Source organism: Callorhinchus milii, unplaced genomic scaffold (assembly GCF_018977255.1).
Source record: "Callorhinchus milii isolate IMCB2004 unplaced genomic scaffold, IMCB_Cmil_1.0 Scaffold20, whole genome shotgun sequence".
In the NCBI taxonomy this organism is placed as follows: Eukaryota; Metazoa; Chordata; class Chondrichthyes; order Chimaeriformes; family Callorhinchidae; genus Callorhinchus; species Callorhinchus milii.
In genome coordinates, this window is record NW_024704761.1 from 8,918,683 (window position 1) to 8,930,734 (window position 12,052).

Consider the following 12,052-nt stretch of genomic DNA (forward strand, 5'->3'; position numbering starts at 1 on the left):
TTGCCTTTTTGCAACCCTAAACCTATCTTGAATTGAATTATCTTAAATTGGCTGCAGTGTTTTGCCCACAAATATACAGTCAATTCACTTTTACAGTGTAGTTTGTGAAGAGCTTTGAGACGTCTCAACGATGTGATGAGGCACTATATCAAATGTAGGATTATTATTATTATTATTATTATTATTATTATTATCTTCTTGCGTTCTATTGTCCTTGCACAAGTATTCTCATTTTCTTTTAATCCCATTTAAAATGTTGTACACTTTTAGGTGCCCTCTGAGACAGCTGTGTCTTTTGAAGACTGAAGAGCACAGTCTGTGTAATTTTTGCTCCTAGACTAACTTACTCCTCTAACATTGGGGTCATCTCTGTTGCCCTCCTCTCACTGGTATTATGTAGCATTGACCAGGACTGTATCGTGTGGCCTGACTCGAGCATTATATGATTTATTACATTAAGAAAAATTACGGGTGATTATTTTCCAGGTGACATTTATTGCAAATGCAATGAGAAAATTTATACGATTCAGACATATAAAAATGTGGGTCAAGTGTGATTCATCAGCTTCACACAGTGTAGGAGCCGAAATGTTAAATAATCCTGGTTGTCAGTTCTCCTGAGATTCAGGACTATTATCCTATAGTTCAGGTTAACAACGATGACACAATCCCACATTGACCCACATTTTTACATGTCTGAATCATATGATTTTTCTCCTTTGTTAAAAAACTGCCATCAGTGTCACTCGGAACATCGCATTTACCATTTTTAACCAGTGCTCGACAATGCAGATGACACTGACACAATGTCAGTGTCACGGACATCTGCTATACCGCACGTTCTTTATCCGTCATTGGAGGCATTTAATTATAGCCATTATGTTCATCTCGCCCACGTATAAACAGTAAATGTTCTACATGATCCGCAGCTCACAATTCCTTGCCTGTAAATTATTCACAAAAAATCCTATCCAGTATAAAGAGTTCTCTTTTCACTGCAGATTAGTTAGCTGCAAAGTTCAAGTTCTAATTATTTACCGTAGTCCTCACTCATTAGTTAACATTAATGAGATTGAAACTAAGACCTATCCGTTGCCTCCTTTCCAGAACTGACCCAATTTTGGAGTGTTACACAACGTGCCCTAGTGTACAAGAGACTGGTGAAGATTTTGCTCAAACTTTCAGTGTGTGGGGTAGGGGGAAATAGAGCCATAAACCTATCCAGATGTCATTAATAATTCATAATCCATAAGCCTTTGAGGATATAGTCATTAGGCTCCATAGGATAAATGTTTGATGGAGTATGTTAATTATACTTGATACGCTTTGTCGATGAATGAAATGTGCTGTCCCACAAACAGTCGTAGATTAAAAATGACCAATTTAATTATTGTTTTTTTTTGGAGGGATTATTATTAGGCATGTGGAGTAAGGAAACTTGCCCAAGAAGGAACAGCTACATGAAAGCCATTGCTTCACTTTCTTTCACTAGATTGCAAAAGAAGTATAGACGGAGAAGGTCATTCAGTCCCAAACCCTAACAGACTTCCTACCCTGACATCTGATATTGATGGTAGTTGTGCTTCTGAGTGATCCTTCCAGGAATTATGGACAACAATAACTTGCATTTATAAAGCGCCATTCATGCAAGTCGAGTCTCGGAGCACTTAACAGCTGTGTGGTTTGATGCCAAGCTGGAAAGAGACGGAGAGGTGGCCAAAGGCATGGTCGAAGGGGAATGTCTTCAGATGTGATTTGGAGGCGGGCAAAGAGGGGGCAAGTGGGAGGGAATAAGGCAGGGAGTACCAAGATTTAGGGCATAGTGTCTGAAAGCAAGGCCACCAGTGGTGGAGCAGAGAGGATGAGGCATATCTAAGACACATCCTTCTGAGGTATGAATGAGCATTGCTGTTCTTTCCTGGTAGAAATGACTGTTCTACCAGTTGACGAGCAACCGTAAGAATGGGCAGGGACGCGAATCAAAATAATTCCAATGTTTCATATTGGTTTCCCGGCTTTCACTGCGATTATCTAAATCTTTTAAGGAGTTTTGAGTCCGACAATTTGCCGAATTGCAGAGAAGCTTTTTTAACCGAGGCTTCGATTGGATTCGAATGGAGCGGATTTGAAAGTTGTTTCACACAACGATTAAAAATTTAAAAATCCAAATTTTGCAACTGAGCAGCTGGTTACAAGATGAGGTCCTATTCCCCTGCAGTCGCACAGACTGTTGAAGTTCATAAGCTGCCATGTTATTCCCTTAATACATCGCTTTGAGATGGTATCGTGACTAGAGCTAGTTTGCTTAGCACTGATGTTTTCATATCAACATGATAACAATGCCAGCGTCACAAAAATAATTATAGACATTGAAGATTAAAATCCATTTAATGAGCGGAGCTCAGATTAGCAGATTCTGATCTTCCAGTCACCCCCTCTTAACTTTACAAATCTTTGAACGCAATAAGCTGTTTCAGGACAACCATGACAATTAATACTTTTTTAGTGCTGATATGTTCCTGACTGGCAACTCTATTCAACATCGAACAAACCCAATCCGGTGTGCCGTTTTTTTGTGATACTCCTTTTGTCACCTGAATGGATTGCGTGTTTCAGAGATGAATGTGAGCAAGGGCAAACTATTTGAATGTCTCAGAACATTGACGTGGAAAATCTGAACAACAAAGTGATTAAGTTCTTTGGTTTCAGTTGGGGCAAAACACAGGCTATGGGGTCAAGCACGCTCCAGTTTCAAGCTCATAGGCTGACACCTCTTTGCTGTATTGAGCATGGCTTTGTTGGTCATGTCTTTGGATGAGACATTAAACTGAGGTCTCTTCTTCCAGTTCAACTGAACTTTAGCGATGCCATTACACTGTGTCTTGGCTAATAATCCTCAAAAAAGGTATTTTCGGGTCCTATCAGTAACATTTCACTGTCACAAGTGTGGAGCGATGCCCACAATTCATTGCCATGAAACATGCATTTCATTCGAACGCAATTCATGCAGGAGAGCTTTGCTCAAATGTAGGTCAGTTTCGTACATTGAAAAACAAACTCGACTGGGCTCACTACACTCTAGACGCATTAGAGATTTCAGTGAAAGGAAGACTGCAATCATTTGCATCTTAAGAAATCACTGACGCATGGCAAGATTGTCAGCGATCAATGTCTAATCATTTTTGCTTTACTTTCTGTAGATTTGAACGTATTCTCATTAAACGAATGGGAAGGGAGATTTAAAAAGGATTTTGACCGTCAAATGATTCTTATGATATCCTGACACTGGCAGTATTTGATGCCAATGTAGTGTAACTTATGTGGAGTGTTTGACTTGCCAAAAGGCTTATCTCGAATTTCTGAAAAGGGTAACATTGTTAGGGTCAGTTTATTTTAACTCACTGAACATCGGAAAAGCAAGTCATGAGCACAAGAGAAGCTTAAGGCAATTCAACATCTTCAGGCTTACCAGATGAGGCAATTTCAGGACAGATACCAGGAAGGTTTTATTTACCCAGAGAGTAAATAACAACTGGAACAGGTTGCCAAGATGATGTGTGAGGCCAGGTCACCGGACTCATTTGAAAATAGCTTGTTGCTATGATGGGTATCACAGAATCATAGAATATTACAGCACAGAAGGAGGTCTTTCGACCTATCATGCCTGTGTTGCCTCTTTGGAAGAGTTACCCAATCAGTCCCACTCCCCACTCTTTACCCATATCCTTGCAAATTTTTCCTCTTCCACTATCTAATCAATTCCCTTTTGAAAGTTGTTAATGAATCTGTTCCATCGCCCTTTCAGGCAGTGCATTCCAGACCGTAACAACTCTAAGATGATAGGGTTAATATTCTTCTAGCATGAAATCAAATGAGCCTAAGGACATTTCTTCATCCAAAGCAATCTTGTGACCTTGTGATCCTGTGAATGTAATGATGTCAATTCACCTCAGGTTTTGGTGACGGAAGCCACTTGTGTTCTGAATGGTGGTGTGAAGCAGTGCACTTATGTAACAGAACGTTGGTCAATATCTATTTTTCCATATAATCTTTGCTGCTCTGTATTCACGGTGCATCGCTCTAACTCACACTAACATCCTTTCCGTAATTATTGTTGTAGTTTTGAGGCTCTGTCATGAAAATAATAAGGCAACATCCTAATATAGTGACTTATTTTTGAGCCTCTCTGACTAAGTATCTCTGAACGTCCTCTGACAGTAGCAAAACATGTGACCAGCACCTCGGGACATCCTCCCGGCGTGAAAGACGCTATACAAATGTAATTTTGTTGTTGTTGTTGTAAAGTTAAGCCAAGCTCAGATACTCCCCAGCCCTGGCTATGCTTCTGATTAAATCTGTACAGCAGGTATTCCAAACATAAACCAGGGCAAAACAGGAATAGACAACAACAACAACAACAACAACAACAAGATTACATTTGTATAGCGCCTTTCACGTTGGGAGTACATAAAACAACGAAAAGTTAAAGTCAACTTAAGTTTTCACCTTGGCAGTGAGATTGCCGAGAAACCGCTGAAACATGGATTGGTTCAATGGTCCGTGCAGGTATCACACGTAGTCTACATTCACAACGATAGTGTTCTGCAATGTCCATAGCCGTCCAACACTTCTCCCTGCCAGTCACAGCTATAATTAATGCCATGGGTTCTCTGGAAGCTGCGAGGTGACACATCCTGCACGGTCACAAATATCCTTTGTGAAAGTGAAAACACTTGATGTCGTCTGTTTTCCCATATGCCAATTGCCTTCTGCTGGCTGAACGCAGACATCATGAACTTCAAATGCATCTTTGGGGGGGAGGGGGGGTGGGGTTAGGGAGGGGAGTTTGAGAAGTTAACAATGTCCGGAAAATGAAAACTTAAGTCGGATAAAAGTAAAACTTCAGGGACGAGCTGTAACTTTGAACAAACCGGTGGGGAGTCAGCTGAGTTCTGGTTTGCACACTGAGTTTACTCTGTGAAGTCGTGTGCCATATTGGTTAGAGCACTTGCCTCGCAAAGCAAGAGAACCCGGGTTCGATTCCCGGCAGGACGAATCCTCAGGCAAGTTTCCTTACTCCACACGGACGCCTCTGTTTACCTAGCAGTAAGTAGGAACCCGGTTGTTAGTCGACTCGCGGATCACTTTCCGTGTGTAATAATCCCCTCCCAAAAGAAAGATATAATTTGGTCACTCAATCCACGACTGTTTGTGGGACACTGTTTTGCACAATTGGCTGCCGCGTTTCCCCCACAAATTATAGTCAATTCACTTTGTAGTATATTCTGTGAAGCGCTTTGAGACGTCTCAACAACATGATAAGGCGTTATATCAAATGCAAGGATTATTATTATTACACTGCAGCGTGATCTCGATCGCTCCATTCCTGAAGCCAACACCTCCACTCATTGCCCATTAGCACCTCACGCTACATTTAGCTTCGCGCTAAACCCTCGTCTGTCATCTCCAGATGTGCCTGAGTGACTGAGCTCCTCACTGCAGATCCCTCTGGTGTTGTCATGTTCTCAGCAGACTTGAATTGGTGCCACGTGGGAGATGACATGACATACCTAAGTAGTGGACAACTCCACACTGCTCGAGCCGTGTACCAATGCGCTCTGAATGGTGACAAGTTCTTCTGCAACACGGCTAACAAGCACTAACAAGCGTGACTCGTGCCCTGTCCTTACCAGTGCTCCGTGGCTCCCCTCGTGCATCTTGTTTGGAACAAAAGCAACTTGGTCTCTCTGCGGTGGAGATTTGCGCTTATACCAATTACCCTACCACAAGCACGAAGAGGACAGTGGGTCAAATGGGCTCCTTGTGTGGTTCCATGTTGCTACCCTTACCAATGGCGATGATGTGCTGCGGATCAGGATCTCCGAGCTCTGCGCGGGCTCGGTGTGGTGGACGTTATCTCGATGAGGACGAGAGGCGCTATGGAGGCGAGGAAGACACGACAGTGATGGGCTTTACGAGCTTGCTAAACTGTCATCTCAATTTGGTTCTGCGTACGAGCAGCCGGGCAAGTGAAGTGTCACCAACTGTCTCGCTCTCCTGATCTGAAAGTAAAATGCAAATATTACAGAATCTATTCGAAGCTCCAGGCAGCCTGCATTTCTGACCTTAACGCCGTCCTATCTTTATTCAAAGTACATGCGTTCACCAACATTTTTCTCTTGTGTTGAGCGACATCTTATAATCAATTCTTAAGAGCTGGAGTACAGAAGCTTTGCTGTTCATCCTGTTGTAGAGATAATGCCATGTTCCACCATGATGTTAAAAGCTTAAATCATGGCACGTATCTGTTTTTCAACCGTATAATTATTTCTCTATGGCAATGTCTCATAATATTAGCCCTGCTATTGTAACTGTCATTACAAGCATTATTCCAAACAATTATTTTTAATTCATACTGTCATTATTCCTATCTTCCCTAACCGTGACACCATAATTTTATTACTGAGGTTATCGCATGCCATTTTATACCATTATAAAATTAGATATTTTATACATCATTATATATGGAGTCCTGTAACTCAGTGGTTGGAGCACTCGCCTCGCAAGCGAGAGACCTGGGTTCGATTCCCGGCAGGGCGAAACCTTGGGCAAGTTTCCTTACTCCACACGTCTCTATTTACCTAGCAATAAGTAGGAACCCGCTTGTTAGTCGATTGGCGATCGCTGTTCTGGGTATAATAATCCCTCAAAAGCAAACAACAAAAAAAAACAATAAGAATTTGGTCACTGAATCCACGACTGTTTGTGGGACGCTGCTGTGCGCAATCAGCTGCCGCGTTTCGCCCACAAAATACACAGTCAATTCACTTTACAGTATATTCTCAAAGACGTGATAAGGCACTGTATCAAATGCAAGTCCCACATTGGGACTCTAAGCTCGAAATCGTTTACTGATGTTCCAGTGCAGAGCTTGTGGAGCGCTGCATTAATGGAGGTGGCGTCCTTCAGATGCAACATAAAACCGTTCAGGTGGACGATAAAGATCCTGCGGTGCTATTTGAAAAGAGGAGGGAGTTTCTTCCAGTGTCCTGGCCAACAATCATCCAGGTATAAAATTGGTCCTTCACCTTGTGGCTGTTTGCAAGGAAGTTGCTGTGAGTTAAACAGTCCATTGCAGTTACTTACAGTCACTACACTTTACGGAGAACTCTGCAACATTTCGACGTGATAAGGCGCTTTTTTTTTGCAAACAACGAAACGCTCGTTCAATAATCATTGGGATAATAACAATCATAATAATAAACTCCTTATTTGATGTCGCACATCAAATGATCACATGATGAAAAAGTGAAGCATATAACGACTGTGTATTTTAGAGGTGAACGTGGCAGCCAATTTGCACACAGCGACGTCCCACAAATAACCATGGAGTGAATGATTCATTTTATCTGGGGGGGATTGTTGGCCAGGACACCAGGAGAAACTTACTTCTCTTTTCGAATTAGTGAGTTCAAGGTTCCAACATAGGGCTTGAACTCACAACCTTCGAGATTCAGAGGCAGGAGTTTCCAGCAACTGAGCCAGGCTGACGATCTCAATGTTTGTCAGTAGTACATGTAACATTACATAACGTCAATTTTCCTTCTTTTCTGAGATTTGTTTTATTATAATAATAATCCTTGCAATTGATACGTCTCAAAAGCGCTTCACAGAATATACAGTGAAGTGAATCGAATTTATATTTTGTGTGAGAAACGCGGCAGCCGATTGCACACAGCAGTGTCTCACAAACAGTCGTGGATTGAGTGACTAATATTTTTTTTTGAAGGAATTTATTACCCCTGGAAAAGTGATCCGCTAATCGATTAACAACCAGGTTCCTACTTACTGCTCGTTAAACAGAGGCGTGTGGAGTAACGAAACTTGCCCTTCCGGGAAATCAAACCCAGGTCTCTCGCTTGCGAGGCGAGTGCTCTAACTACTGAGCTACAGGACAAACTATCGCCAAGTGTACTCATGTTTTTTTGTAAACTCACACAGCAGCCATTTTTGCACACAGACAAGTCCTGCAGACAATCAGGCTGATGAGCAATTTATCAGAGGGCAATTTGGCCAGGAGGTCTGCGGAAAGATTAATTACACATCAGAGAGGCAGAGGAGGAAAAGATAAAACAGTAAAATAATCACCCGCCACGGCTGAGGGCCTGTGATCATTTCACTTCTTATAATAAGTACTGTATATTATCTTCTTCCAGCGTTTTATATTCTGTATTGCCTCAAACCGCACCTTTTGTAGTTCTCCCTGTGTTTTGGTGTTGTGTGTCACAGCTTATTATCGTACTCTGTGATCTATTCAGAAACCTGGAGCACTGGCCCCAATTTTCATCTGTCTTGTCGTTAAGAATTGCCGTATTCACAAAATCTTCCCCGCTAATTAAAAGTGGGGTCACATTAGGCTAAAGTGAACGATTGCTTAGGTTGCTCATAAGAATCGTCATAGAGTTCTCAGTCCAAGAAGAAGTGTACCCATCCATAATTCATCAAATGGGAAGAATTAAACTGAGTGGCCACTCGGAATAGATGAGGATGGCTTCATAAGCACACAACATAAAAGAACGAATGAATTATTTTTGTATTCCTAGCAACAAATGCTTGTTTTCTTGTAGCCACGACAAACTATAAAGCGTGGCTACAGCTAAATCCCTGCACAATTTATTTCAAGTTCACAAAGAACACAAACAAATACAGGAGATTTCTGCTTCCAGTTGTTAGTCACCTTTTCAAGAAGTAAAAAAAACTTCTGACAGAAGAATGAAGGTTTGAAACGACAGCTTTTCATTCAGGTGTTTCTTTCTCAAGGGAGCGAGTGAAAGGTGGATGTAACGGCAACATTGCACAGCTGCGTCCCACAATAACAGTCGTGGATTGAACGACCACATTTTTATTTCAGTGCACTCTCTTGGCGGAGGGGGGGGGGGTCCCAAGCCTTGGCTCTTGCTAACTGAACGTCACCTGCTCCCAAATTCTTTGGGATAAGTTGTGTCCTTCTGGGCGGGGGTACAGGGAACTGGTGTGGGGGGTATACAGAACCTCAGCTGTTTTATTCGGAGCCTCTCAAGGACAGTGATGGGTCTTTGGGCGTGTCAGCCACCGGGTTGATCAAATGAGGAAGGGATAAATGGGGGGGTGGAGAAGGGTGGGGTGCGGAGGAGAAGCCCTCACAATATACTTCAATGCAGGGGAAAGAAAACAAAGGCAACTGTGGAGGAATAAATAACGGAAGGAATAACAAGAGAACGGTCAGAAAAAGAAATACAAAGTAATACAGGCATTTGCAGCTAATAAATCAGCACCTCCAACCTGCCCCCACAAGACTGTCACTCAGTTTGCAACACAGAAAGCGTTGATAAGCCCAGGGCCCAGGAACTCGCTGTGTTTGTTTTCTTAACCCAGGGGTTAATGGCCACAAACTGATGCGTTCTTCAAACTGTGCTGTATCACTGAGGAGGTGGAAGTCTGTCCCTGGCATATGGTGCCTGTTTACTTTTTCTGCTGCACTTTACATTATTTGCTCAGCGATAGAGATACTTGCGAACTAAGGGAAACCACTTTGCGGGTCAGTCTGCGCTACAGTAACCCTTTGAAAACTGCACTTAACCTCTCCGTGCTGCGGTTAAACAACATCACAAATTGCAAACAAGTCAGACCTCACTGTTGCGGAGTCATCTGCTGAGATTTGAACTGAACTTGACTGGTCCGGGTTGGCCCAGATGGGAAATGCTGCTGTCACCTCGAGTCAGTAATAACCGACGACGGCAACAAATTACATTTGGATAACGCCTTTCAATACTGAGGAACGCTGAGAAGCTGCTTCGTCCTAACCTATCAATTGCGAAACTCTTTGTGTTTCTGTATCCTTCTTCACATCTCATCAATAATGGGGACCAAGCCCTTTAGAACTGAGGTCACTAAGCATTTCACACGGAGAAGAGGTGGATTGCTCTAACCCCAGAACCTCAGCATCAATAAGTCATGTTTAAAGGAGAGATAGACAGGGACTTGAGCGATAGAAATATTAAGGAGTCTACGGCAAAAGCGATTGGGGTTAAACGATCTGCCAAGATCTAAGCAACTGGTGGAGCAAACTCAAGGAGCTGAATGGCCTCCTGTTGCTGTGCTCTTAATCAGTACTGTTGACATTCTTAATATTGATTAAAATGGATGATTCATTTGCAAACCTGGAAAGGACATTACGTTATCACATTCAAGCAATAAATACACAGCAGGTCATCAGCATCTGAGCACAGGTAATACCTTGTAATAAAAGAAATCCTTGCATTCGATGTGAGTGCCTTTCAAGTTGGGAGCACGTCACAAAGCGCTTCACTGGGATGTACTTTAAGTGCAGTGACTGTGTTTAGCGTTGGCACATTTCGAATGTGACAATGCAATAGATTCGGGCATCGTTTCTGTTTTTATTTCAGATTTCCAGGATTAATAATTCTTCTCCATTTCTTCCCAATGCAAATGTCCATTTTGCCCACATCAACGAGATAATCAGGAATAAGCAAAAAACCACAGCATGGACATTCTCAGTCGCTGCCCCCTTCTCATACATTGTCTCTTCAGCCTTCACTACCTTACAGGCTGTCAGAATATTACTGTGTGAATCCTGAACTCACAATACAAAATTACATTTCGGAAGGACCTTTCACGTCGGGAAGATGTCCCAAAGTGCCAAAAAGTCAGGAATTACATTTATCCGAATGGAAACTAAATTCAGGAACACGGAAACTAGGAAACATGTTTTACTTCGCACAGTTTAGGAATATGATTCTTGTAACATAAATTCACAGTACTCAGGTTAAAGTCCACCTGTAATCTGTATCGAATATAGAGATTGATTTTGCAAGACTGGGTTAATGTTCCACACCAGCTTTTATATTATAACTAAACAATGAACACCTGCCATTACTTATGTAATTCATGTTTAGGAGGTGGGAGATGAGAGTGAGTGCCACTTTATAGGTACTCCCTTTGCCTTTCACCTGCGGGCTGGCCAGACAGGCAGAATTAGAGCTCTTACACTGACATTAAACAAACACAATACTGCATTAAAAGATTATTTAAAAGTCAGCAGTTTTATTATGAATAATAATCTTTGCATTTGATACAGTGCCTTATCACATCATCGAGACGTCTCAAAGTGCTTCACAGGATATACCATAAGATGGAGAGGCTGTGTGTGTTTTTTGTGTATTTTATTTGACTCAATCTTAAAAAAAATTTTAATTATTAGAATTTTTGAAAACATTTCCGCATTCTGAAAACCTCTATTTAAACATAAAACAAACTGACATGCAGCACTGAATCTTACACAACTCCTAAAGGGTTTTGGAGAAAAATCTCAAAGAATCTTGTAGAATATATATAAAACAAAATGACATTTATAGAGCGTCTTTCACGTCAGGAGGACGTCACAAAGAGCTGAACAGTCAGGTGTCGGGGCCCAAGCGTGGGGGGGGGGGTGGTGTAGGGGTGGGGGAAGGCAGAGAGATGGGAGGGCGACCGAAGGCACGATTGAAGAGAAGGGTCTTGAGACCGGCCTTGAAGGAGGCGAGGGAGGAAGCGAGGCCAAGGGACCGTGGGATGGAGTTCCAGAGTGTGGGGGCAGAGAGGCTGAAAGCCCGGCCACCGATTGTAGGGCGGTTCGGGCGGGAGACATGGAGCAGGTCGGAGCCCACTGGACGGAGGGAGCGGGCAGGTTGCCAGGGAGTCAGCAGATCAGAGAGGTAGGAGGGGGCAAGGCCATGGGTGAGGATGAGGATCTTGAAACTCGATCCTCTGGGGGATGGGGAGCCAGTGGAGTCGGGCGAGGGTGGGAGTGATGGGGTCACGGAGCCTGGTGCATATGAGAGTACACGAGATGCAGAGGTTTGGATGATCTGCATCTTGTGAAGGGAAGAGTTGGGAAATCCGATGAGGAGGGAGTTCTTGTAATCGAGCCTTGATGTGACAAATTCGTGAGTGAGGGTTTGGCAGCCTGAGGGGTGAGGCAGTGGCGGAGTCTGGCAATGTTGCGGAGGTGGTG